This window comes from Sus scrofa, chromosome 1, assembly GCF_000003025.6.
Source record: "Sus scrofa isolate TJ Tabasco breed Duroc chromosome 1, Sscrofa11.1, whole genome shotgun sequence".
Taxonomy (NCBI): Eukaryota; Metazoa; Chordata; class Mammalia; order Artiodactyla; family Suidae; genus Sus; species Sus scrofa.
In genome coordinates, this window is record NC_010443.5 from 266,668,288 (window position 1) to 266,693,558 (window position 25,271).

The window sequence follows — 25,271 nt, forward strand, 5'->3', positions numbered from 1 at the left end:
GGTTTCCCTACTTAACCCTATGTCTTGACATCTATTCTCGCTTGTCAATGCATGTCCAAATCGGTGTGTGGTGTCCCGCTCGTGAAGGTGCCTGCTGGAATAGCCTGACCCCCTCTTCGGGGACGTATTTTAGGGTTTTACTTCCGGGTGCCAAATTGCCTGCAGAGCGGTTGTCTGGCTGACACTGCCAGCTTTGTCTAAGAGGAGCCTGTGTCCTTGCTACCTTTGGAAAGTCTTGGCCTTTCTGCCCAACACTGGACGGGAGAGCTCTGACCGCAGCCCTGTCCAGGTTGGGGCCCCTGGGGAGCGTGTAGCCACGCCCACTAGCCGAGGGCTCCTCCTTGTTTCCCATGAGCCCACGGGGCAGGCCTGGTGCCGAGGGGGCTTCTCCGCTTCCTCGAGGCGCTCCTGCCCCGGCAGATTGGACGGGAGACGGGGATGTGACACCGCTGGTCACTCACGGCATTTCTCCAGGGGTGAGAGTAGCCAAGCCGTCACTGGGGGCGGGGGGCTGAGTGTAGGCTTACAGCTTGTGGGCAGGGGAGCAGAGTCCAGGGGGAGGACTGAGGAGGGCAGGGGCGTAGGTGATGGGGGCGGGGGGGGGGTGCGCGGAGGCGGTGCAGGGAGAGACAAGGAGGCGTCCTCGGGCTCCCACAGCTCTCAGCTCTGGTCTCATTTCCTCGCCAGGCCTGGTTGCACTTCTTGCCTTTATGTTCCAGGAGGGTTCCTTTTATTCTTGCAGTAAATTCCTTATTTTCCCCTCACTTGAGTTGATATGCATTTCTTTGCACCTGCAGTTGGAGACCCTCATCCAGTCCCGTCTGCAGGGCCTTCCCCACTCCTCCCACCCCTTGCGGCCCTCGAGATCCTCAAAGGGGGTCTCAGGGTTCTGGGGTGAGAACACGGGAGAGCTGGGGGTTGGCCTGGACCTGGGGGGATGGGGTGGGTGGCAGTCTCACCCCTCTCTCAGCCTCTGGCCCCTGCTGACCACCTTCTGACAACAGCCCCAGGTAGGAGGGTCTTTGGGAATTTTCAGGCCCTGTGAAATGATGAACCTGTTACTATTATTTTTCCATACAGAGCAAGCATCCGTATCCATTACACTGAGAGCACAGAATCCTGGACCAGGGGAAACCCTACCCTTGGGACGAAGTAAAAATCCTGCTGGATAGCAAAGCGTGGTTTGCAGTCCAGTCCAGACAGGTTTGTGGTTTCATACCCAGCTCAGGAACTCTGGGTCTTTAGGGTGGGCTCCCAAATTTACATAAGGACTCTTCAGCTGCAGAGAGAGGGGACTTGGGGACAGATGACTGGGCCTGGTATGTATGTACTGTGTGCCACACACCGTGTGAAGCATGTCTCAGGTGGGATTTCCTTGCCTTTGGAAGGAGGGGGCCATTTTCGCCCCCATTTTACAGATGAGGAAACCGAGGCTCTAGGGGCCGGAGTGATGTGATGATGAGTGGTGCACAGAGGAATATTCAGATGTGACTGTGTCACATCTCCCCACACTGTCACTTCCTTATCTCCACACCTGTTGCTAAACTGACACCGGAACAAATTCCTGTTGAATCAAAGAATCGATGAGTGAATGAAAGCAAGGATTGCTTTTCTTTTCTTTTCTTTTTTTTTTTTTTGTTTTTTTGTTTTTAGTCTTTCTAGGGCCACACTCATGGCCTATGGAGGTTCCCAGGCTAGGGGTCTAATCGGAGCTGTAGCTGCCGGCCCACGCCAGAGCCACAGCCACGCCAAACCCTAGCAGCATCTGCGACCTACACCACAGCTCACGGCAACGCCGGATCCTTAACCCACTGAGCAAGGCCAGGGATCAAACCCGCAACCTCATGGGTCCCAGTCAGATTCGTTTCCACTTGCGCCACAATGGGAACTCCCAAGGATTGCATTTCTAATGCTGGAAAGGTTTCGTAGGGTGTTTCTGAGGTTAAAAACCTGAAGTTGAGGGTGAAGGTGTTTCAGAAGGAAAACCTAACAGACCAACCACCGGTATTCCTGTCTGCTGGATGGAGAAACTGAGCCCGGGGTGCCCTGGAGGGGATGGAGGATGGGGTCCCTCCAGGTACCAGAGTTGGGGACACGTCCAGCACAGCTTCTGCCAGCGCCTCGGCCATGGCTTTTGAGCCAGCGTGAGGAAGCAGCTGGCTGGCGGGCAGCTCTTTCCTCTTTTTTTTTTTTTTTTTTTTCCTCCCTCTTCTCTCCGTCCCCATCCCGAAGGTAAAAAGTTCACGCGGGCGGCCATCCGTCGCAGGCTGTCAGGCGGCCATGTAATCTCTCTGTGGTTTTATTACTTAAAATCGGTGTGGTGTCCGGGCTGGGGAATTTTCCAAGGTGTTTGAGGCTGCCACGGGCCCCATTTATATTGTGCCTGAGTTTCCTTCCCAGTCTCCTTGAGACAAGTGACCAGCGGGCCCCGCCGTGAAGGCCGTATCAGTCATTTGCCAACGGGAGCCGGGCCGTGAATTATCAGGGGATGGCACGGCGGGGCGCGCGGGCCGGGGCGCGGGGTGACAGTAAACATGTCCCGGGAATGTGTCTCCCATCACTCACGGGCAGATAGCAGATCTAAGAACACATGCGGCCCCTATCTCTAAATCTTGGCCTGACCTGTGAAGGAGATGGAGGTGACTTTCAAGGGAGTCTGTCTGCCGGGGAACTTGGACGAGAAGTTTATGGCGGGTCAGGCTTACCTGAGAGTGGGGCGGCGCCCCTTCTCCGTGGCCACCTGGAAAACAGTGACCTTCTGGTTACTTAAGGTATCCCTCTATTCATACTTTTGCGCCACAGGAATTGATGAGCAAGCACCAGCTGTGGGAGGAAGGTGGGCGTTTCAAATTTCTTGAAAGATGTAAAATGCACGTCTTTGTTTTATGGGGGCACAGGGGTCCTCGAGGCAGGCTGCCCTTGTCCCTGCTCTGTGGTTCCCTTGTCCCAGCTTAAGTCCCATGCCAGCTCACCCTCTTGCTCTGTCTGGGGCCAAGGGGGCTCACTGAGGGTGGTGGGAGAGGACACGGTGCTCAGGAGAGGAGCCGCTGTCCTGCCTCGGGGCGTGGTCTGTTCCCCAGGGCAGCTGTTTGGTGCTGGGCTCTGCTCTCATCAAACCCTGCAACAGCCTGTGATGTGGGCACTGTTATCACCCCATTTTATAGATGAGGCTAAGAAGACTTCAAAGCTCATCCAGTGAGCCATCAACCCAGGGCAGTTGACCCCTAAAGCCCCATAGAAAGTGGATTCTGGCTGCGACCTGCAGTCTGGGGTGGGGGTGGGTGGACCCTGAGAGCTTCCTGTCCATCAGTGTCACATCCACCGGCCACCAAGATCTGGTTGTGTGTCTCACCTGACCCTCCAGCCCGCGGTAAGGGGAATACTCTGGCAGAGGACAGAGGCTGGGGTCAGAACTGTGTCCTCAGAACTTAGGAAGAGGCCAGAGAAAGGAGAAATAAGGTGTCTAGGGCAGGGTGGAGGTTGGGCTATGGCAGAGGTGGGGAAGGCAGGCGTTTGGACAGACTTGGAGATGGGGGACACTTTGTCTTGAGCCCTAGTGTGTTTTCCTCTCCCGTCTGCCTCCCTGGGACTGGGCAGAGGACTTGAACCCCCTGAGCCTCAGTTTCCTCACCTGCGAAGTGGGGATGACAGCACCAGTGGCTGGAAGGATCTGAGAGCAGGGTCAGACTTGTCCTGGCTCGCTTGAGACTCTGCTGAGTGTAGTACCCAAAGTCCCCCATCCTGCAAAATCCCTCCGTCCCCGACAGATTGGGATAGTGGCGGCTCTACGGGAAAGCGTGGCCCAAGCCACCAAGCCCCCAGGACAGGGAGTCTCCGTAAACATGCACCCTGCCCTGTTTTCATCCCTCACTGACCTGAGTTCCTTTGTTTGAGTTCCTTTGTTCCGTCGTGTTTGCTCTAAGCATCATTTCCCGGTTCTCTGACTGTCCCCTTATGTCCTAGATTCTGGCTCAAACACCTCGTGTCACTGGAAGATTCTTCCCTCCTCTTTCTTCCTCTGTGTGTGTGTGTGTGTGTGTGTGTGTGTGTGTGTGTGTTTATCTTTCTGCCTCATCCCAGCTCTCTCTGCCCTATACACCCATTTCTCCTTTCTCTGCCCTCTTCCTCATTTTCAGGGACCCTCTGGAGCCCTAATCTCTGTCCTGTGCCAGGGCACCCGCCCCCCTACCATGGGCTGGAGGGTCACATAGAGGCTCCCATGCTTCCTTCCCAGTGATCCCGAGATCTTGACCGAGGCCCTGAGACTGGGCTGAGGGTCCAGAGAGCAGGTTTTGGGTTGGCAAGAGGGATGGGACCAGTAGGGTCCACTGTCTCTCACCTGGCGAGGGAGGAGGCCCGCAGAGCCTCCCAGGCAGCAGCCCTCAGCCTGTCTGAGCTCAGACAAGGACTGACTCTTTCAAAGATAATTTATTGCCTGATACCTCATTGCACATGGTAATAGCTTGTGCTTAAATAATAATAAGCTTGATTGCCGTGCCGTCGTTAAACTTTTTTTTCCCATTCAGTTTAACTGACCATTTTGTGTGCGGTTTGGAAGGAGGGGGAAGAGAGAGCTCTGTCATTATCCCAGGGCTGAAATGGGAGTTAATTCCTAATGAAGGTATAATTTTATTCCGATGATTTTACATTTAATTAACTAAAGCTACAAGTAATTTGAAATTATATGGTGAGGGGGCCTCACGTTGGGGATCACAGAGGGTGGAAAAGGGGCGCTGAGGGTGGAATGGCCAGAGAAGAAGGGTGGGTGGGCAAAAGGGATAAGGGAAAGGGGACCTTGTGTCACACAGTGGCTCTTGAGGCCTGTTGCCTTTTTTTTTTTGGTCTTTTTGCCATTTCTTGGGCTGTTCCCGCGGCATATGGAGGTTCCCAGGCTAGGGGTCGAATCGGAGCCACAGCCGCCAGCCTACGCCAGAGCCACAGCAACGCGGAATCTGAGCCAAGTCTGTGACCTACACCGCAGCTCATGGCAACGCCAGATCCTTAATCCACTGAGCAAGGCCAGGGGTTGAACCCTCAACCTCATGGTTCCTAGTCGGATTCATTAACCACTGAGCCACGACGACAGGAACTCCGTGGCACGTTACCTCTTGAATCAGCATCTCGATCCTTTGCGGCAGGAAGTACTGTTGTTTTCACTTCCTCTTGGGGGAAGGAAGGCTCAGAGAAACAAGGGAATGGACGGCTGTGGTTTGGTCTTTCTTCCTCTCCCTGTTCTGGAAACAGCACCCCCTCACACACACAACCTTTCCTCCCCCAACTCCACCCCCTGGGGCTGCCGTGTTGTTCCATGGTCCTGACCCAGAGCCCCACGGGGTTGGGCCAGTGACTCCCTTTCCCAGGATTGCTGAACTCGGGTATGGGAGAGTCCGACAGACCTTCAATGGTTGAGGGATAGGAGTTGCTTTTCTTTCTTTCCTAATTTCACTTATATTCAGTGTGGGGCACAGATCTGAAGGGGATCGCTGGCTGAAATCTTACTATGCTCATACCTCTGACACCATCACCCAGAACAACCCCCCCCGCCCGGCAGGCTCTGTCATTCATCTGTGCAATCAATGCTTCCCCTCATAATAATAATTAATAATAATAATAATAATGTGATGTCTTTTACCAGTGACTCGTTTCACTTTTTTTTTGGACACCGTGTGAGAATCGAATAGCACATGTTCTTCTGTGTCTCTCCTTTTTTAATTCAATATTATGTTGAGAAAATTTTCCAAGTAGTTGCATGTTGCAGTGGTCGCTCCCCTTGCGTTGCTGTGTAGGGATCCCTTGCGTGAACTTGCCCCAATTTGCTCATTCATTCTCTTGTTGGTAGACATTTATGTTGTCTGTAGGTTGGGGCTGTCGTGAACCTGCTGTTGTGATCATTCTTGTGCCTATTTTCTGGAGGGATAAACACCCATTCTCTTGGGACTATGCCAGACGTGGAATTCCTTGGCTCTGTCCCTCCGTCTCTCTAGCTTCGGTAGATGTTGCAGACTGTTTTCTGAGGTGGCTGTCCCATCCTCGGCTCCTCAGCAGCCTCAATTCAGGTTTCTGCACATCCTGATGCTTGGCTTTATCTTTCCTTTTAATTTTAGCCATCTGGGCAGGGATGTCGCATATCACCTTGAATTTTCCCAACGACTAATCATGTGAAATGACATTAACCACTTTTCTAGGCTTACTCATGCCTTGGGTATCCTTTTCTGTGAAGTGCCTCCTCAAGGCTTTTGGCCATTTAAAAAAAAAGTGGGGAGAGTTCCCTTTGTGACTCAGCAGTAACGAATCTGACTAGTATCCGTGAGGATGTAGGTTCGATCCCTGGCCTCCTTCAGTGGGTTAAATATCTGGCGTTACCCTGAGCTGTGGTGTAGGTTGCAGAGGCAACTCAGATCCCGTGTTGCTGTGGCTGTGGTGTAGGCTGGCAGCTGCAGCTCCAATTTGACCCCCTAGTCTGGGAACTTCCATATGCTGCAGGCGCAGCCCTAAAAAGCAAAAAAAAAAAAAAAAAAAAAAAATTGGGTTGTCTCCTTTTTTTCTTATTGCTTCCTAGGAATTCTTTTCTGCTTTTTCATTCTCTTAAAGGTACTTTGGGGAGTACCCATTGAGGCTCAGCAATTTAAGAACCCAACATACTGACTAGGAACCATGAGATTGTGGGTTCAATCCCCGGCCTTGCTCAGTGGGTTAAGGATCTGGCATTGCTACAAGCTGTGGCATAGGTGGCACATGTGGCACAAATCCAGCTGTCGCGTAGGCCTACAGCTGCAGCTCTGACTCCACTCCTCGCCTAGGAACTTCCATATGCAGGTGAGGCCTAAAAAAAAAAGGTGCTTAGATGACTAAGAGTTCTAAATTTTAATGAAGCCAAAAGGTGAAGCTTTTTTTTTTTTTTTTTTTTTGGCTCTTTAGGGCTGCAACCGCAGCATATGGAGGTTCCCAGGCTAGGGGCCTAATTGGAGCTACAGCCTCTGGTCTACGCCACAGCCACAGCAGTGCAGGATCCCAGCTGCCTCTGCAAACTACACCACAACTCACGGCAACGCCAGAACCTTAACCCACTGAGCGAAGCCAGGGATCGAACCCGCCACCTCATGGTTCCTAGTCAGATTTGTTTCTGCTTTGCCATGACAGGTGAAGCTTTGAGTGTAGAATTCAAAGGTGATTGTCAGCCTTATTTTCTATTCTGGACAAAAGCCAGACTCTAGGAACCAAAGAAAGTGAAATCCATGTTCTGAGAGAGGCGGAGAAAGAGTCCTGCAACCTTCCTCATCTCCGGTCCAGCTGCCCCCAGATCCCTCCCTGCCTCCTCTCCTGTGGCCTGGATGTCCCACTCATCCTTCCATGTCGTGATGCCTTTGATTCCAGCATCCTTCTGATAACATCTCCCTTTAGCTAAGCTTGTTCAGGCTGGGTTTTCTTAATGAGCAACGTCATGATCCCATTGCACAGAGGAGGAAACTGAGGCTCAGGGAGATGGGACTTGCTCCAGTCACACTGCTTAGTCTTGGATTGAGTTCAGGACACAGCTCATTATTAGGGCGACTCTCGGGAGACCCCGGTAAAGGGGTTTGGGGACAAGGCAGAGGGAGGTCAGTGTTTGTGATGAGAAGGTGGAGTGACTGAGCCCTGGGGACTGGGGGTGGTTCGGAGGGAAGAAGGTCTGGGTCAGGGGACTGGGCTGGGATGGAGGCAGCATGTGGGGGAGGGCAAGGGGGGGGTGCTCACGATGAGATACGGGCTGTGAGAAGCCTGGGCAAAGCTGGGGTGACAGCTGTGATCCTGCTCAGTTCCCAGGTCAGCCTGATCCTGGCCTTGATGCCGACCTAGACCCCGACCATCTGTATGTCCATTCCCCCTGCCTCTGGGGTCTGTCCAGCGGAGAAGGGTGGAAGGGTGTCCTGAGCTGGGAGAGGGTCCCCAGGACTGAAGTCTCCTGGCAAGGGGTGGCCCAGCCTAGCCTCCTTGGCAGGGTGTATGCCCACCTGCACCAGCAAGTAAGGACCATTTTCCTGAGCTCCTCTTCCCCATTGTGGCTGAAGGCTGAGTGGGGCCTGGAGTAAAGAAATACCCTTAAAGTTTGATCATGTGCAATCATTGTAGACTGAGGCCCCTGCCCCCCCTGCCCCCCGCCCCACTCCCCATGAGGCAGAGACAGCAGGGCCTTGGATCTCTCTCTCTGTCTCTCTCTCTCTCTCACACACACACACGTGCACCTGCGAGTTCCTAGCAGCATGCACGGACATGGTGAACTGAACCCTCAGAATCACACGGAAGCCAGCAGGTTCCCACACTTTGTGATAAACACCTAACCTTCACTTGTTCAGCACCAGGCACCCCTAAGACTACATAGTGCACCATCGAGTCCTCAGGATCTCCTCGGAGTAGGTATTATCGGCAGTTTGGAGATGAGAAAACAGGAGTTCCCATCATGGTACAGTGGAAATGGAACCGACTAGGAACCATGAGGTTGCAGGTTCGATCCCTGGCCTCGCTCAGTGGGTTAAGGATCCAGTGTTGCCATGAGCTGTGGTGTAGGTCGCAGACATGGCTCGGATCCAGCATTTCTGTGGCTGCGGTGTAGGGCTGATTAGACCCCTAGCCTGGGAATCTCCATATGCTGCGGGTGTGGCCCTAAAAGGACAAAAAAAAAAAAAAAAAAAAAAAGAAAAAAAGAAAAGAGAGATGAGAAAGCAGATGTTCAGAGATTCATACCAGGCCTTGGAGATTCCAAACCTCGCACCTCAGTGACTACTTCTATCACCCGTCACACACCTGGAAATGGAGAGAAGGAGACGGGTGCCCAGAAGCCCAGGCACCTGCACAGAAATAGAAATGCAGAGGCAGGGCCATGGGCAGGTGGCACAAGTCATCGGCCTAACCCAGGCAGGCAAGCACTTCTAGAACCCACAGATCTGAACATGTGGGCACCCACTTGGAGGGAGGGGCAGGGAGGCCCCACAGTCCTTGTGGGAGGCCCTGAGTTGGCTGCCTCTGACTTTCCAGACTCGGGGTTTCTGCCAGTGTTGTCCCATCCAGGCCCCAGGCCTGTGACCCTGACCAGGTCTCAGAGCTCCCTTGTCTGCATGGCCACCTGAGGGCAGGAGGGCAGGAGGCTAGCCTGCATCCTAATCCCCATCCCAGGTAGTGCCACCCTGCTTGGATAATGGAACTGGTGGCAGTGCTGTGGGCCAGCTTGGTCTTGGGTCTCTGTCCAGGGACTGTGGGCTTTCCCTATAGTACCCTCTCGACCCTTAGTCCACCCTTCCCCAAGCTTCTAGAAAGCTCTGAGGCTTTGTGGTGTGGCTGACAGGGCTACTACCCCAGCCCAGAGCCTTAATGGTCAGCATGGGAAGGGGTCTCCTCAGATGCTGCAGGTTGAGAGCAAGGTGGGCCGGGGAGTGAATTTAGGAGAGGCCCCCTCTGCTTCCCCTCTGCTCCAATAGTCACACTCCATCCAATTGCCTGCTTCCTCCACGCCCTCCTGGACCAGCCTCTGGGCTCCCCGGGCCTCGTTGTGGAGGGGAGAGCTCTTCTCACTTCCCACAGCCTTGATGGGGAGACAAGCACACAACCAGGCCTTCAGAGCCCCCTGGTTCTCAGCCCTGGGCTGAACCTCGGGATCCTGGGCCCTGCTGACCAATCCATCTGCTCATCTGATCAATTGCACAGGGATCTCTGTTGGCAGGGCTTGGCCTTGGGGTCCAGTAGCACCTCCCCAGGGAGCTGGGATGGCTTCTCTGAGGAGGTGACTTTTAACCAAGCCCCAGAGAGAGGGAGAAACAAACAAGAGAGGCTTAGGGGCAGAGTCAGCCAAGAAGTAGAGACCAGGAGTTCCTATCGTGGCTCAGCAGTTAACTAGTATCCATGAGGATGCAGGTTCGATCCCTGGCCTTGCTTAGTGAGTTAAGGATCTGGCGGTTGCTGTGGCTGTGGTGTAGGCTGGCAGCTGTAGCTCTGATCTGACCCCTAGCCTGGGAACCTCCGTATGTTGTGAGTACAGCCCTAAAAAGACCAAAAAAAAAAAAAAAAAAGGAGAGACCAGTATTGCAGTCCGAGGAAGACAAGCCAGAGCAAGGTGGGGCCAGCTCAGGAAACAGGGTTTTGTTTTGTTTTTTAATTTTATTAGAATGCAGTTGATTTACAATGTCGCATTAGTTTCAGGTGTTGGGATTTTGTTCCATGTGCAAGGGAAAACTGCAGTAGATTTTTTAAAAATCTCTTTATTGGAGTTCTTGTCGTGGCTCAGTGGTTAACAAATCCGAGTAGGAACCATGAGGTTGCGGGTTCGATCCCTGGCCTTACTCAGTGGGTTAAGGATCTGGCATTGCCGTGAGCTGTGGTGTAGGTTGCAGACGTGGCTCCGATCCCCAGGTTGCTGTGGCTCTGGCGTAGGCTGGTGGCTACAGCTCTGATTAGACGCCTAGCCTGGAAACCTCCATATGCCGTGGGAGCGGCCCGAGAAATGGCAAAAAGACAAAAAATAAATAAAAATAAAAATCCTTTTATTGAGGTTGATATCAATACATATTGAACACTGTATATATTTAATGGATACAGCTCAGTGAGTTTGGGGCTAAATATACACGCCTGAAATCCCTGAAACCATCACCACCATCAGGGCCAAAAACATATCCATCACCTCCCAGGCTTTCCTCTCCCCCTCTTTATTATTATTATTATTTGCATGTGTGTGTGGTAAGAACACAACATCTACCCTCTCGGCAAAGTTTAAGTATACAGTCCACCGTCGTTAGCTGTAGAGGCTGTCTGTATAGTAGAGACAGCTTACTCATCTTAAATAACTGAAACTGTCCCCTGTGACTGTCACCTCCTGTTGCCCCCTGCCTCCAGCCCCTGGCAACCACCATTCTACTCTTCTTCCATGAGTTTACTATTTTAGATTCCACAGAGCGAGCTCATACACTATTTATCTTTCTCTGCTGGCTGGAGGGTTTTAAGCAGGGAAATAAGAGGTTCAGTGGCTACAGGGACGGGGTTCAGAGATGGTGCGGTTTCCCCAAGGACAAGGGCCCTGTCTGTCTGGCTCACTCTGTACTCCAAGTGCCTGGAACAGAGCTGGCACAGACTACAGCTTTTCAGGAAGCTTGTTGAATGAATAAATGCTGGGCTGGTGTGAGAGGTGTGTGGCCAAGCAGTTGGCAGCAGGTGGTCACGGGGGCTCCTCAGGGCAGGGGTGCAAATCCTGGACCGCTGGACTCTCAGGAGGGCAGGTCCATGTAGGGTGATGAGAACACCTGGGCCAGCATGGCCTGGGTGCAGGTGGATCAGGCCACATGGTCCAGTGTGGAGGCTCAGCAGTTTAGGGGCCAGGGGAAGCCACCAAGCCAGGGCTCAGACAGCAAAGTCCTGTGGGAAGTTACACTCACTGTTCAGCCAGGGCAGGGGTTCTGCTCACAGGACACATTTCTGTGTGGCTTGTCACTCAGTGTGTGTTTTCATTCAAAGCCCAAGGTTTCACTGACCAGACCCAGGTTAGAAGTATGAGTGGCTGAAGTCAGGGTTCAACTCCTTATTAGGAAGGAGCCAGAAATTTGGTTTCATGTCATTTTCCAGCCCCAAATGATGGAGATTGGCTCCCTGGGGTCTGTACTGAGAAGGGTTCCAAGGCCACACGTGGGCTCAGTTGGAAAGAATGCAGTGATCTATTGGTGATGCCTGCCATGGCCATGGGTGCAGGCAGTGGTGGAGTGTACTGTACATTTATTTCCCTAAAAAGGTACATTCGGAAACTGGGTGCTGAGCTCAGGTCAGAAATTAGCTGAAGATTCAAGTCAGGTACCAGACTGTGGAATGACGTCAGGAACAAGAGAACTGCCAAAGTCAGAAGCAGACAGTGATTGATGTCAAGAGCAGGCAATGGAATGGTGTCTTGCGGCCCCATCTAGGCTCCAGGAGCCGAGAGCTCTGATCGTTGGCATGTCTACCATGACCCACGCAGGGGATTGTCACGCATGCTACTAATCTGACATCCTTTAGCCTGGAATACTCACTAGCTCTCTTTCACCTGGCCGTGCCCTATTTTTTTTTAATAAGAGCCTTTTGGATATATAATTCATAGCCTGAACAATTCCCCCATTTAAAGTATAAAATCAAATGGTTTTGAGTATAGTCAAAGGGTTGTGCAACCATTATCACGATCAATTTTAGAAGATTTGCACCACCTTAAAAACAAACTCTGTGCCTATTAAGGCCCCTTAATTCTCTCAGCCTCTGGCAACCACTAATTTACTTTCTGTGTCTATGAATTGCATTTTTTTTTTTTTTTGGTTTTGTTTCGCTTTTTTCTTTTTCAGGGCCGTGCCTAAATAAAAGTTCCCAGGCTAGGGGTTGAATCAGAGCTGGCGCTACTGGCCTACACCACAGCCATAGCAACTCAGGATCTGAGCCCCATCTACGATCTACGCCGCAGTTCATGGCAACATCAGATCCTTAACCCACTGAGCGAGGCTGGGGATCACCCGACATCCTGTGGATACTAGCTGGATTCGTTTCCGCTGCACCACGATGGAAATTCCTGAATTGCCTATTTTGAACATTTCGTGTAAACGGAATTATGTAATAGGTGGCCTTCTGCAACTGGGTCCCTTCACTCAGTACAGTGTTTTCAAGGTTCATCCGTGTTGTCACAAGTATCAGAACTTCATTTTTTTATTGTGGAATAATATTGCGTTGTCTGGATATAACATATTTTGTTTATCTGTTCCTCAGTTTGATGGACATATGGATCTTTCTACTTCCTGGTTATTGTGAATAACGCTGCTGCGAACATTCCTGTACAGACTTTTGTGTGGGCATATGTTTCATTTCTCTTGAGTATATACTTCCGAGTATAATTGCTCAGTCACACAGGTCGCATAGGTTAATCCTGTGTTTAACCACTTGAGGAGCTGCCAGACTGTTTCCCAAAGTGACTGTACCATTTTGCATCTGCATCAGCGGTGTATGCGGGCTCTGCTTTCTCCGTATTCATGTCGACACTTGTCATTATCTGTCTCTTTGATGATAGTCTATGTGGGTGTGAAGTTGCATCTCATGGTGGCTTTTTGATTTGCATTTCCCTTTCTTGACGGTGTATTTTGAAGCCCAAAGATTACTTATTTAATTTTTAGTTCTGGCTTCCTTGCCCTTACAGCTACCACCAGGGTTGTGCAACCAGCACCCATAATTCCAGGAAGCAAACAGATTCCTTTCCCACTGTATGTGCTAGATACTGTGTCACTGTGACCAGTGGAGAGAAAAGCTATTGCTATTAACCACATCTGCTCTGAGGAAGTTGCCAGTAACATCCTGTTGACCATGGTGCCTGGAGCAGAAACTGCTCAGAAGCCACCTCTCAAAAGTTCTTGCCAAAATATAATGTCCTTCTTATCTATTTTTAATTTGGTTATTGTGCTTTAGGTGTTGTCTCTAAGAAACCATTGTCTGATCCAAGATTTACACCTGTGTTTTTCTTCTAAGAATTGAACTCTTATATGTAGGTGTTTGATCCATTTTGAATTAATTTTTGCATGTGGTGTGAGATAGGGGGTGCAGCTTAATTCTTTTACATGTGGATATCCGCTTTCCCAGTACCATTTATCGAAAAGAATATTCTTCCCACACTGAGTTGTGTTGGTACCATTGTGGAATATCAGTTAACTTTAAATGTGAGGCTTTATTTCTTGACTTTCAATTCTGTTCCATTAATGTGTATGTCTGTTATCACACTAGTACCATTTAGTGTTTGTACCTTTGTAATAACTGTTGAAATCAGAAAGTATGAGTCTTTCGACTTTTTTCCCCCAAGATTGTTTTGACTGTTCTTGATCCCTTGCATTTCCATATGGATTTTATTTTATTTTATTATTTTTTTATAATTTTCACTGGGATATTAATTATTTAGAACAGATGATATATTTTTACTACTTAATGAATTTTATTACATTTATAGGTGTACAGCAATCATCACAACCAAATTTTATAGCATTTCCATCCCAAACCCTCAGTGCATCCCCCCACCCCTGAACAAGTCTGTGAGTCAGTATCTGTTCTGCAAAGAAGTTCATTATGTCCTTTTTTTAGATTCCATGTGTAAGTGATAGCATTTGATGTTGGTGTTGACTTCACTTAGCATTATAATTTCTAGGTCCATCCATGTTGCTGCAAATGCTGGTATTTCGTTCCTTTTAATGGCTGAGTAATATTCCATTGTGTATATGTACCACATCTTCTTGATCCACTCCTCTGTTGATGGACATTTAGGTTGTTTCCATGTCTTGGCTATTGCAAATAGTGCTGCAGTGGACATTGGAGTACATGTGTCTTTGCGAGTTGTGGTTTTCTCTGGATAGACGGCCAGGAGTGGGATTGCTGGATCAAATGGGAGTTCTAGTTTTAGTTTTCTGAGGCATCTCCATCCTGTTTTCTACAGTGGTTGCACCAATTTACATTCCCACCGACAGTGTACTGGTGTTCCTTTTTCTCCACACCCCCTCCAGCACTTCTTGTTTGTAGACTTTTTGATGATGGCCATTCTGGCTGGTGTAAGGTGGTACCTCGTAGTGGTTTTGATTTGCATTTCCCTAATTTGAGTGATGTTGAACATCTTTTCATGTGTTTTTTTGGCCATCTGTATGTCTTCTTTGGAGAATTGTCTGTTTAGACCTTCTGCCCATTTTTTGATGGGGTTGTTTGTTTTATGGAATTGAGCTGTAGGAGGTGTTTATAAATTTTGGAGATTAATCCCTTGTCAGTCGATTCATTTGCCAATATTTTCTCCCATTCTGTGGGTTGTCTTTTCGTTTTGTTTAGGGTTTCCTTTGTTGTGCAGAAACTTTTAGTTTTAAGTCCCATTTGTTTATTTATTTATTTATTTGTCTTATTAGGCCCGCACCTGTAGCATATGGAGGTTCCCAGGCTAGGGGTTGAATTGGAGCTGTAGCTGCCAGCCTACACCACAGCCACAGCAATGCCAGATCTGAGCCGTGTCTGTGACCTACACCACAGCTCATGGCAATGCTGGATCCCTAACCCACTGAGGGAGGCCAGGGATTAAATCTGCAACTAGTCAGATTCATTTCCACTGCACCATGATGGGAACTCCTTATTTTTGTTTTTATTGTCATTACTCTAAGAGGTGGATCTGAGAAGATGTTGCTGTCATTTATGTCAGAGAGTGTTTGGCCTGTATTTTCCTCTAAGAGTTTTATAGTATCTGGTCTTATATCTAGGTCTGTAATCCATTTTGAGTTTATTTTTATGTATGGTGTTAGGAAGTATTCTCTTTTTTTTTTTTTTTTGTCTTTTTACTATTTCTTTGGGCCGCTTCTGCGGCATATGGAGGTCCCCAGGCTAGAGGTCGAGGTCTAATCGGAGCTGTAGCGCCGGCCTACGCCAGAGCCACAGCAACGCGGGATCCAAGCTGTGTCTGCAACCTACACCATAGCTCACGGCAATGCCGGATTGTTAACCCACTGAGCAAGGGCAGGGACCGAATCCACAACCTCGTGGTTCCTAGTCGGATTCGTTAACCACTGCGCCATGACGGGGACTCCAGGAAGTATTCTAATTTCATTCTTTTCCATGTGGCTGTCCAGTTTTCTCAGCACCACTTATTGAACAAGCTGTCTTTTCTCCATTGTATATTCCTGCCTCCTTTGTCATAGATTAGTTGACTGTTGGTGCATGGGTTTAATTCTGGACTTTCTGTCCTGTTCCACTGATCTATATTTCTGTCTTTGTGCCAGTACCATATGGTTTTGATGACTGTTGCTTTGTAGTATAGTCTGAAGTCTGGGAGCCTGATTCTTCCAGCTCCGTTTTTCTTTTTCAGGATGTCTTTGGCTATTCTGGGTCTTTTGTGCTTCCAAACAAACTTTAAAATATTTTGTTTGAGTTCTGTGAAAAATGTCCTTGGTAATTTGAATCTGTATATTGCCTTAGGTGGTATAGTCCTTTTGATAATATTAACTCTTCCAATGCACGAGCATGGTATATCTTACCATCTATTTGTGTCATCTTTGATTTCTTTCATCAGTGTCTTATAGTTTTCAGAGTACAGGTATTTTGTCTCCTTAGGTAGGTTTACTCCTAGGTATTTTTGGAGGTTTTTTTTTAATCAGAAATGGGTGTTGGATTTTGTCAGAAGTTTTTTCTGCATCTATTGAGAGTATAATATGGTTTTTATTCTTCAGTTCGTTAATGTGGTTTATCACACTCATTGATTTGCAAATATTGAAAAATCGTTGTATTCCTGGGCTAAATCCCACTTGATCATGGTGTATGATCCTTCTGATGTCTTGCTGGATTTGGTTTGCTAGTATTTTGTTGGGGATTTTTGTATTTATGTTCATCAGTGATATTGGCCTGTAATTTTCTTTTTTTGTGGTATCTTTGGTTTTGGTATCAGGGGGATGGCGGCCTCACAGAATGAGTTTGGGAGTGTTCCTTCCTCTGCAATTTTTTGGAATAGTTTCATAAGGATAGGTATTAACTCTAAAAGTTTGATAGAATTCACCTGTGAAGCTATTTGGCCCTGGACTTTTGTTTGTTGTGAGTTTTAAAATCACAATGGCAATTTCAGTACTTGTGATTGGTCCATTCATCTTGTCTATTGTGTCTTGGTTTAGTCTTGGAAAGTTGTGCTTTTCTAAGAATTTGTTCATTTTTTCTAGGTTATCTGTTTTATTGGCATATAATTGCTTGTAGTAGTCCCCTATGATCCTTTGTATTTCTGTGACATCTGTTGTAACTTCTTTTCCATTTCTAATTTTATTGATTTGAGTCCTCTCTTTGGTTTTTTTTTTTTTTTGTCTTTTTGTCTTTTTGCATATGGGGGTTCCCAGGCTAGGGGTCGAATCGGAGCTGTAGCCACCAGCCTACGCCAGAGCCACAGCCACGCGGGATCCGAGCCGCATCTGCAACCTACACCACAGCTCATGGCAACGCCGGATCGTTAACCCACTGAGCAAGGGCAGGGACCGAACCTGCAACCTCATGGTTCCTAGTCGGATTCGTTAACCACTGCGCCACGATGGGAACTCCCTCTCTTTTTTTCTAGATGAGTCTGGCTAAAGTTTAATCAATTTTGTCGATCCTTTCAAAGAACCAGCTTTTAGTTTCATTGATTTTTTCCTGTGGTTTTCTTCATTTCTATTTCACTGATTTCTGTTCTGATCTTTATGATTTCTTTCCTTCTGCTAACTTTAGGTCTTGTCTGTTTTTCTCTCTCTAGTTGCTTTAGGTATAAAGTTATGTTATTTGAAAATTGTCTTATTTCCTAAGGTAGATAGGCTTGTGTTGCTATATACTTTCCTCTTAGAACTGCTTTTGCTGCATTCCATAGGTTTTGGATTGTTGTCTTTGTTGTCATTTGCTTCTAGGTATTTTTAAATTTCCTCCTTGATTTCTTCAATGATCCATTGGTTGTTTAGTAGCGTGTTGTTTAGTCTCCACGTTTGTGTTTTTGCAGTTTTTCTCTTATTGTTGATTTCCAGTCGTATAGCATTGTGGTCAGAAAAGATGCTTGATATGATTTCAGTTTCCTTAAATTTACTGAGGTTTGATTTGTGGCCCAGAATGTGATCAATCTTAGAGAATGTTCCATGTGCACTTGAGAAGAATGTGCATTCTTTTGCTTTTGGATGGAACATTGTATAAATGTCTAAATATCTAAATCCATTTGCTCTAATGCATCATTTAAGGCCTGTGTTTCCTTACTGATTTTCTGTCTGGATTATCTGTCCATTGCTGTAAGTGCGGTGTTAAAATCCCCCACTATTTTTGTGTTATTGTTGATTTATCCTTTTAAGGTTGTTAGTAGTTGCCTTATATATTGTGGTGATGCTATGTTGGGTGCATACATATTTACAATTGTTATATCTACTTCTTGGATTGATCCTTTGATCATTATGTAATGTCCTTCTTTGTCTCTTATAATATTCTTTATTTTAAGGTCTATTTTGTCTGATATGAATATTGCTACTCCAGCTTTATTTTTTTAATTTTTTATTCTTTTTTTTTCTTTTTTTTAATTACTCAAATAAATTTATCGCATTTGTATCCACCTTTCTTTTGATTCTCATTTACTTGGAATATTTTCTTCCATCCTCTCACTTTCAATTGTATGTGTCCCTAGAATTGACATGGGTCTCTTGAAGATAGCATATAGATGGGTCTTGTTTTTGAATCCATTCAGCCAATCTCTGTCTTTTGGTTGGGGTATTTAGTCCATTTACATTTAAGGTAATTATTGTTATGTATGTCCTTAGTGCCATTTTATTAATTGTTTTGGATTTGTTTTTGTAGGTCTTTTCCCTTCTCTTGTGGTTTGATGACTATCTTTAGTGTTGTGTTTGGATTGCTTTTTCTTATTTATGTGTGTATCTATTTTAGATTTTTGGCTTGAAGTTACAATGAAGTTTTGATATAGGAGTGTGTGTGTGTGTGTGTATGACTATTTTAAGTTGCTGTTCTCTTAATCACAAGGGCATCTCCAGTGTTCTGCTTTTGTACCCTCCTCTTTTCATGATTTCTGGGTTTGGTATGTGGATGATTTCCTATTTCTACTATATGTATGCCTTTACTGGTGAGCCTTGTCATTTGTAATATTTTTGTTTCTAGTTGTGGCCTTTTCTTTTCCACCCAGAGAAGTTCCTTTCGTATTTGCTGTAAAGCTGGTTTAGTGGTGCTGAATTCTCTTAGGTTTTGCTTGTCTGTAAAGCTTTTTCTTTCTCCTTCAAATCTGAATGAGAGCCTTGCTGGGTAGAGTAATCTTGGTTGGAGGTTTTTTTCCTTTCTTCACTTTAAGTATATCATGCCACTCCCTTCTGGCTTGCTGAGTTTCTGTTGAAAAATCAGCCAATAACCTTACCAGTGTTCCCTTGTATGTTATCTATTTCTTTTCCATAGTGCCTTTCAATATTTTCTCTTTGTCCTTAATTTTGGTCAGTTTGATTAATATGAGTCTCGGAGTGTTCCTCCTTGGATTTATTTTATATGGTACTCGTTGTGCTTCCTCAATTTGAGTGATTCCTTCCCCATGTTAGGGAAGTTTTCAGCTATTATCTCTTCAAATATTTTCTTGGTCCTTTCTCTCTCTCTTCTCCTTCTGGCGCTTCTACAATACAGTTGTTGGGGAGTTCCTGTCATGGCTCAGCAGTTAATGATTAGTATCCATGATGACATGGGTTTGATAGCTGACCTCACTCAGTGGGTTAAGGATCTGGCATTGCCATGAGCTGTCGTGTAGTTCGCAGATGCAGCTTGGATCCCACATTGCTGTGGCTGTGGCATAAGCTGGCAACTACTGCTCTGATTTGACTGCTGTCCTGTGAAACTCCATATGCTGCAGGTATGGCCCTTAAAAAAAGACAAAAAAAAAAAAAAGATGTTGGTGCATTTAATGTTGTCCCAGAGTTCTCTTAGACTGTCTTCATTTCTTTGCAATCCTTTTTCTCTTTTCTGTTCCATGTCAGTGATTTCTACCAGTCTGTCTCCCACCTGGCTTATTTGTTCTTCTGCCTCCTGTATGCTGCTGTTAGTTCCTTCTAGTGATTTTTTTTATTTCATTTATTGTATTTTGCATCTATGCTTGGTTAATCTTTAAATCTTCTATTTCTTTGTTCAATGTTTCTTGTATCAGTCTTTGCTTTCAGTTTATTTCCAAGATCTTGAATCATCTTTACTATCATTAGTCTAAGTCTTTTTCATGGAGATTGGTAATCTCCAGATCACATAGCTATTTTTCTCGGGTTTGTGTGTGTGTGTGTGTGTGTGTGTGTGTGTGTGTGTGTTCCTTTATCTGAGTCATAAAATTCTCTGCCTTTTCATTTTGTATAGATTTTTGGTGTGGTCTCCTTTTTGCAGATAATAGTGTTCTAGTCTCTCTTGCTTCTGACAGCTGCCCCCCTTGTGCCTGAAGTTGGTATGGGGGCTTGCTGCAGGCTTCCTGATAGGCAGGTCAGGTGCTTGTCCACTGGTAGGTAAAGCTGATTCTTATCCCTCTGGTGGGTGGGGCTTTGTCTCTGAGTGATTAGAGGCAGCCATGTGCCTGGGGGGGGTCTTTAGGCAGCCTGTTTGGCAGTGGGTGTGGCTGTGTTTCCCCCTGTTTTGTTGTTTGACCTGGGGCTTCTCAGCTCTGATGGGTAGGACCAGATTTTTCCAGAATGGCCACCTTTAGAGAAGTTCACACTGATGATTATTCCTGAGACCTTAGTTTCCAATGTCCTTCCCCAAAAATGAGCCACAGTTACCCCCTGTTTTCCCAGGAGGTCCTCTAAGAATCACAGGCAGGTCTGACCCAGATTCCTGTGGAGTCTCTTCTCTACTTTGCCCTGGGACCCTGTGCACATGAAACCCTATGTGTACCTTTCAAGAGTGGAGTCTCCACTTCCCTCAGTCCCGTGGAGTACATGTGCACAAGCCCCACTGGCCATTATCAATGCCAAATGCTCCAGGAACACCAATGCCAGATCCCCAGGTGTGGGAACCTGACATGGGGCTTGGAACTCTTACTCCTGTGGGTGAGCCTCTGCAATGTAGTTACTTTTCAGGCTGTGCTCCACCCTCCAGCAGGTATGGGGTTGCTTATATCGTATAATTGCCCCTTCTACCATCTCAATGTGGTTTCCTCTTTGTCTTCTGGAGTAGGATATCTCTTTTTTTGGTTTTTTTTTTGGTTTTTTTTTTTTTTTTTTTTGCTTTTTAGGGCCACACCTGCAGCAAATGGAGGTTCCCAGGCTAGGGGTCCAGTCAGAGCTATAGCTGCCAGCCTATGCCACAGCCACAGCAACATCAGATCTGAGCCACACCTGCGAACTACACCACAGCTTATGGCAACCCCGGATCCTTAACCCATTGAGCGAGGCCAGGGATCGAACTCTCAGCCTCATGGTTCCTAGTTGGATTCATTTCCGCTGCACCATGATAGGAATTCCCTGGAGTAGGATATCTTTTTTGATAGTTTCCAGTCTATTTTGTTGAAAGTTGTTCAGAGCTGGTTGTAATTTTGTTAACTTTAATGAGAGAAGGTGAGTTCCAGTTCTTCTACTCCACCATCTTAATCCCATCTCATGTTTCTGTCTTTTCATTTATTTAGATCTTCTTTAATTTTTTCAGAAAGTGTTTCATAGTTTTCAGAGTATTGCATTTCTTTCATTAAATTTACACCTAGGTATTTTATTCTTTTTGATGCTATTGCAAATGGGATTTTCTTAATTTCATTTTTTGTTAATTGCTAATGTATAGAAAAGCAACTGATTTTTGTATATTGATTTTTTGGGGGCCATACCTGCAGCATGTGGAAGTTCCCAGGACAGGGATTGAACCTGTACCACAGCAGTGACAATGCCGGGTCCTTAACCTGCTGTGCCACCAGGGAACTCCATGCATATTAATCTTATATCTTGCAACCTTGCTCAACTTTTTGTTAGCTAGCCCTAATATTTTTTTTGTGGGTGGATTCCTTAAAATTTTCTATATGTAAGTTCTACATAGAGAGATAGTTTTCTTTCTTTCCAATATGGATGCTTTTTTATCTTCTTGTCTGATTTTTCTGGCTAGAACTTCTAGTACAATGTTGAATAAAGTAGGGAGAGAAGACATTCTTATCTTGTTCCTGATGGGAAGCAGGGTGATGGGCAGATTTCAGGGAGCCTGTGAGGGGAGCATGTTTAGGGGAAAGGGTAAGAGGGCCTGAAGGAGGCCAAGGAAGGCCATGAGGCCTCTGGCAAGAAGTCAGGATTGGGGAGCTAGTAGCTCCTGGGTGGTAATCCTGTGAGAGCATCTACTGCCCAGGAGAGTATGTGACCTGGGAGGGCCCTGGGGAAGGTCTGGATGGGGGGAGGGTCCTGCTTGGTTACCCAGGCCTACTTGTAACCTGTAGGATTACAAGTCTGAACTTGTAGAATATTCAGGGCCAGATTGTCCCTGGTAACAGGTGTGCCTGAGGTTACAGATTAGGGCGTAAAGTGTGGGAAGAAGCCGGACCGCAGAGGAGTCTGTGCTTGTGTAGGGGGTGTGGTGTGTGTGTGCGTGTGTGGGTGTGCGCGCTTGTGTGGCCAGAGAACAGGCTGTGTATCCCATGCTGTTGTAATTGAGCTTTTGAAACACTGTGGTCCCTTCCGTCTGCCCCCACTGTGGCAACATCAGCCAACTCCTGCTCAGCAGCAGGGTTTATGCACTGAGGAAGTGGGGGTGACACTCTCACCCCTCCTGCCCAGCCCTCTAGGGTACCCTGGTTTTTAAGACCTTAGGTCCTCAGGCCGCCGCCTCCTCATTTCTGCCAAGCCAGGTCTGGGGAGGGGAGCCGTGGGGGTGTGTATGCTGAGCGGTGGGGAGGGACGGGGTGTAGGACACATCTGGCAGGGCCGTGGCAGCTGTGGGGCTTAAGAGAAGGTCCAGGAGTATCCCCTGTGGAGCAGGGTCAGGGGCGTGTGGGGCTGGGGGCCTTTGGGGTGGGAGTTCTGGGCAGGAGGGGCTGGCGAGGAGGGAGGCAGTTAGAGCCGGGTTGGGGGGGAACGGGGAGGGCTGGGTAGCAGGAGCCACGCCCCCCTGCAGGGCTAGACGGGGAGGGGGGTTGCGTACCTGTTCCTGGCAGCTGCCTCCACTTTACAGATGAGGCAAGCAAGGCCCGTGCAGCTTTGCGTCGCTGGTCTGTGGAAGAGCTGGGATCCCAGCCCAGACCCAAACTGCCAGGCCACAGAGCCAGGGTTCCACCACCGTCCCTGCAGAGGGGACAGGATTCGTCCTGTGCTCAGAGGTGAGGCCCTGGTCTGGGAGGCTGAGGCGGGGGGACTGCCCCTTCAGAGTGGCAGAGGGGCTGTTGAGAAAGAGGCAGGGGACGGGAGGGGACTTGCCCTGCCTGGGTAGTGATGGCCAACTGGAGAGGTCCTCATGGGGGCGGGGGGGTGGGCAGAGTGGACAGGCTTCCCATAGGAGACACGCTCTGCGGCCTCAAGTGGACTCTGCACCAGGCCTGAGGTGTCACTCTGTTAATTACGTTTTGGGGCACAGACCCCCCCATGGCATTTCTGGTGATTTCATGAGTCTGGAAGATTAGTCTTTTCCTCCAGGGGAAAAAAACTCCTTCTCCCTGGCCCGGGGAGGGAACAGGGTGCCAGGGCGAGCTGTGTGCTGAAATGGCCACGAGCGATGCTTTATGGGGCCTGTAAAAGCTGCTGACCCTGCCCTTAGACTTAATGAGATGAGCAGGGCCCTGGTGCTTCCAATAACCTGCAGCTCCAGCTGAGCCCAGCCGACCCGGCAGGGGGCAGGGACAGGCCTCATCTCTGCCTGAGACCCTGGCAGGTCTGGAGGAGGGGCCGAGGAGGCCGACTCCCCACCGATTTGGGTGCAGGAGAGCTGGATGCAGACCCCAGGCCCTCCCTGCCCAGGTAGGGCAGCGTGGGGGCAGAATCAGACAGAGCAGAGCTTGCGGGGTCTTGGATAAGCCGCCTGCCCGGCTTACAGTCCAGACCTGTCTCCTCACCTGCGAAGTGTGGATCATAACCACACCTGCGGGTTACCTGAGATTTGAGAGGAATGAGAACAAGCCTGGTGCCCAGAACCAGGGCCTCTGCGGGGTGCTCATGGCTCAGATTCCCAGCGAGGTTCGTTTGGGGTTTGGGTCTCTGCTCCCCCAAATGTGCTGGGCCCAGTGTGCCTGAGCTGGGGGACAAGCAGAGGCCGCACTGTCCGTGTTCTCAGGAATGGTGAGGGGTGGGGACAGCAGCCAGTGACCGGATCCAGGCTCAGACCATGTGCCCCACCATGGGCGGGGGCACCCCTCTGGGGACCTCTCTGCCAGGCTAGTCGGTCCGGGCAGCCCATGGTCATGCCTTCCTCCACTCAGCCACACTCATCTGTCTGTCAATCTGTCCATCCATCTGTCCGGGGACCTCCTGCGGCAGACTGCTCTTAGCGCTTCCTCAGGGACGGCACCTTACCCTCCATGTTTTTTTCAGTCTTCCAGGGCGATAGCTTGTACAGAAGGGTTGATCCCCCTTTTTCACAGATGGGGAGACTGAGGCCATGGAGGTCAAACCCCTTTGATGTGTAAGGGCTGATGCAGAATTCCACCCCTAATCTGGCTCCAGCCCTCGCCCAGCCCGTGTCCTTGGCGCCCCCTGCAGGTTCAGGCTGGAATAGTGGTGGACGTGGGGGTCAGGGGCTCCCCAAGGATTAGTATTGCCTTGCTGCTCTGTCCTTACAACTCAGCTTGCCTGTTTCCCCGCCCAGCCCTTCAGCTCTCCACGAGGGCCAGGTTCTGCTCAGAATCTCTTAATTTTGCTCCTTCTCAGGGCCTCTTGTTCCACTCCTCTCCCTTGCAGCCACCTCAGAAGCCTCAGTGGGCTGCACCCTCTGGGCTGAGGAAGGCGCTGGGGGCCATGGGAGAGCAGCCTGGGCTCCAGCTCCTGCAGCCTCCTCCTAGCCACGTGATCTTGGGCAAGTCCCTTTTCCCCTCTGGCCTTTGCTCTCTAAGCAGAGAGGCCACATAAGGGTCTCCAGAGGGGCGCATGTGGGCCCCCTGGGGTGGGGGGGGAACAGTAAAGGAGCCATCCCCCTCCACTCCTCCCCCTCCCCCACCTTGGGGTTTCAGCTGCTCCTTTGTTACGAATTTCCTCTAAGCCTTTTTTAAATATCACAATTTGAACAGTTGACAGACCAACGCATTACCTTAAGAAGGCAGAAGAGGAGTTCCCCTCGTGGCTCAGTGGTAACAAACCCGACTAGTATCCATGAGGATGTGGGTTCGATCCCTGGCCTCACTTAGCAGGTTAAGGATCGGGTGTTGCTGTGTAGGCTGGCAGCTGCAGCTCTGATTCAACTCCTAGCCTGGGAATTCCATATGCCATGGGTGCAGCAGCACCCCACCCCCCCGAAATACAGAAGAGATGCCACTTTGGGGAGACTGCCCACCTCTCTCCTGCTCCTTCAGCTCTGCTTCTGGGGTGACAGTCCCTCATTTCCCCCAGGGAGTGGGGGAGGTTCTAGTGAGACACAGAAAAGCCCCAGGAACAGGGCCTGGCACATAGTAGGCCCTCAGCTCAGGGGAGTTCCTTGCTGTGACCCCAGCTCAAGCCCCCAGGTGACCCTCAGCTTCAGGTGGGGCTGTGGTTTGTGGGGGAGGGGCAGGCTCCCTGATTCCACTGCAGCTTCTTTGCCAAGTGCTCTGCAGCCACCAGATCTGCCCTCTGTGGGGTCTGCCTGGGAACCTGGGGTAGGGGGTGGTTCCAGGCCTCTTCCTTAGAGTGTCCTTTTCC

The 25,271-nt window shown here is 48.8% G+C and overlaps 1 long non-coding RNA gene across 1 annotated transcript in view; it reads left to right on the plus strand.

Annotated features, from left to right (window-relative positions):
- LOC106507150 overlaps positions 356–25,271 on the plus strand; it is a 42,890-nt gene continuing 17,974 nt past the window's right edge. The window contains exons 1-2 of the long non-coding RNA XR_001302908.2: positions 356–476; positions 1,081–1,203. This is a non-coding gene — a long non-coding RNA (uncharacterized LOC106507150). The remainder of the gene's footprint in view (positions 477–1,080; positions 1,204–25,271) is intronic.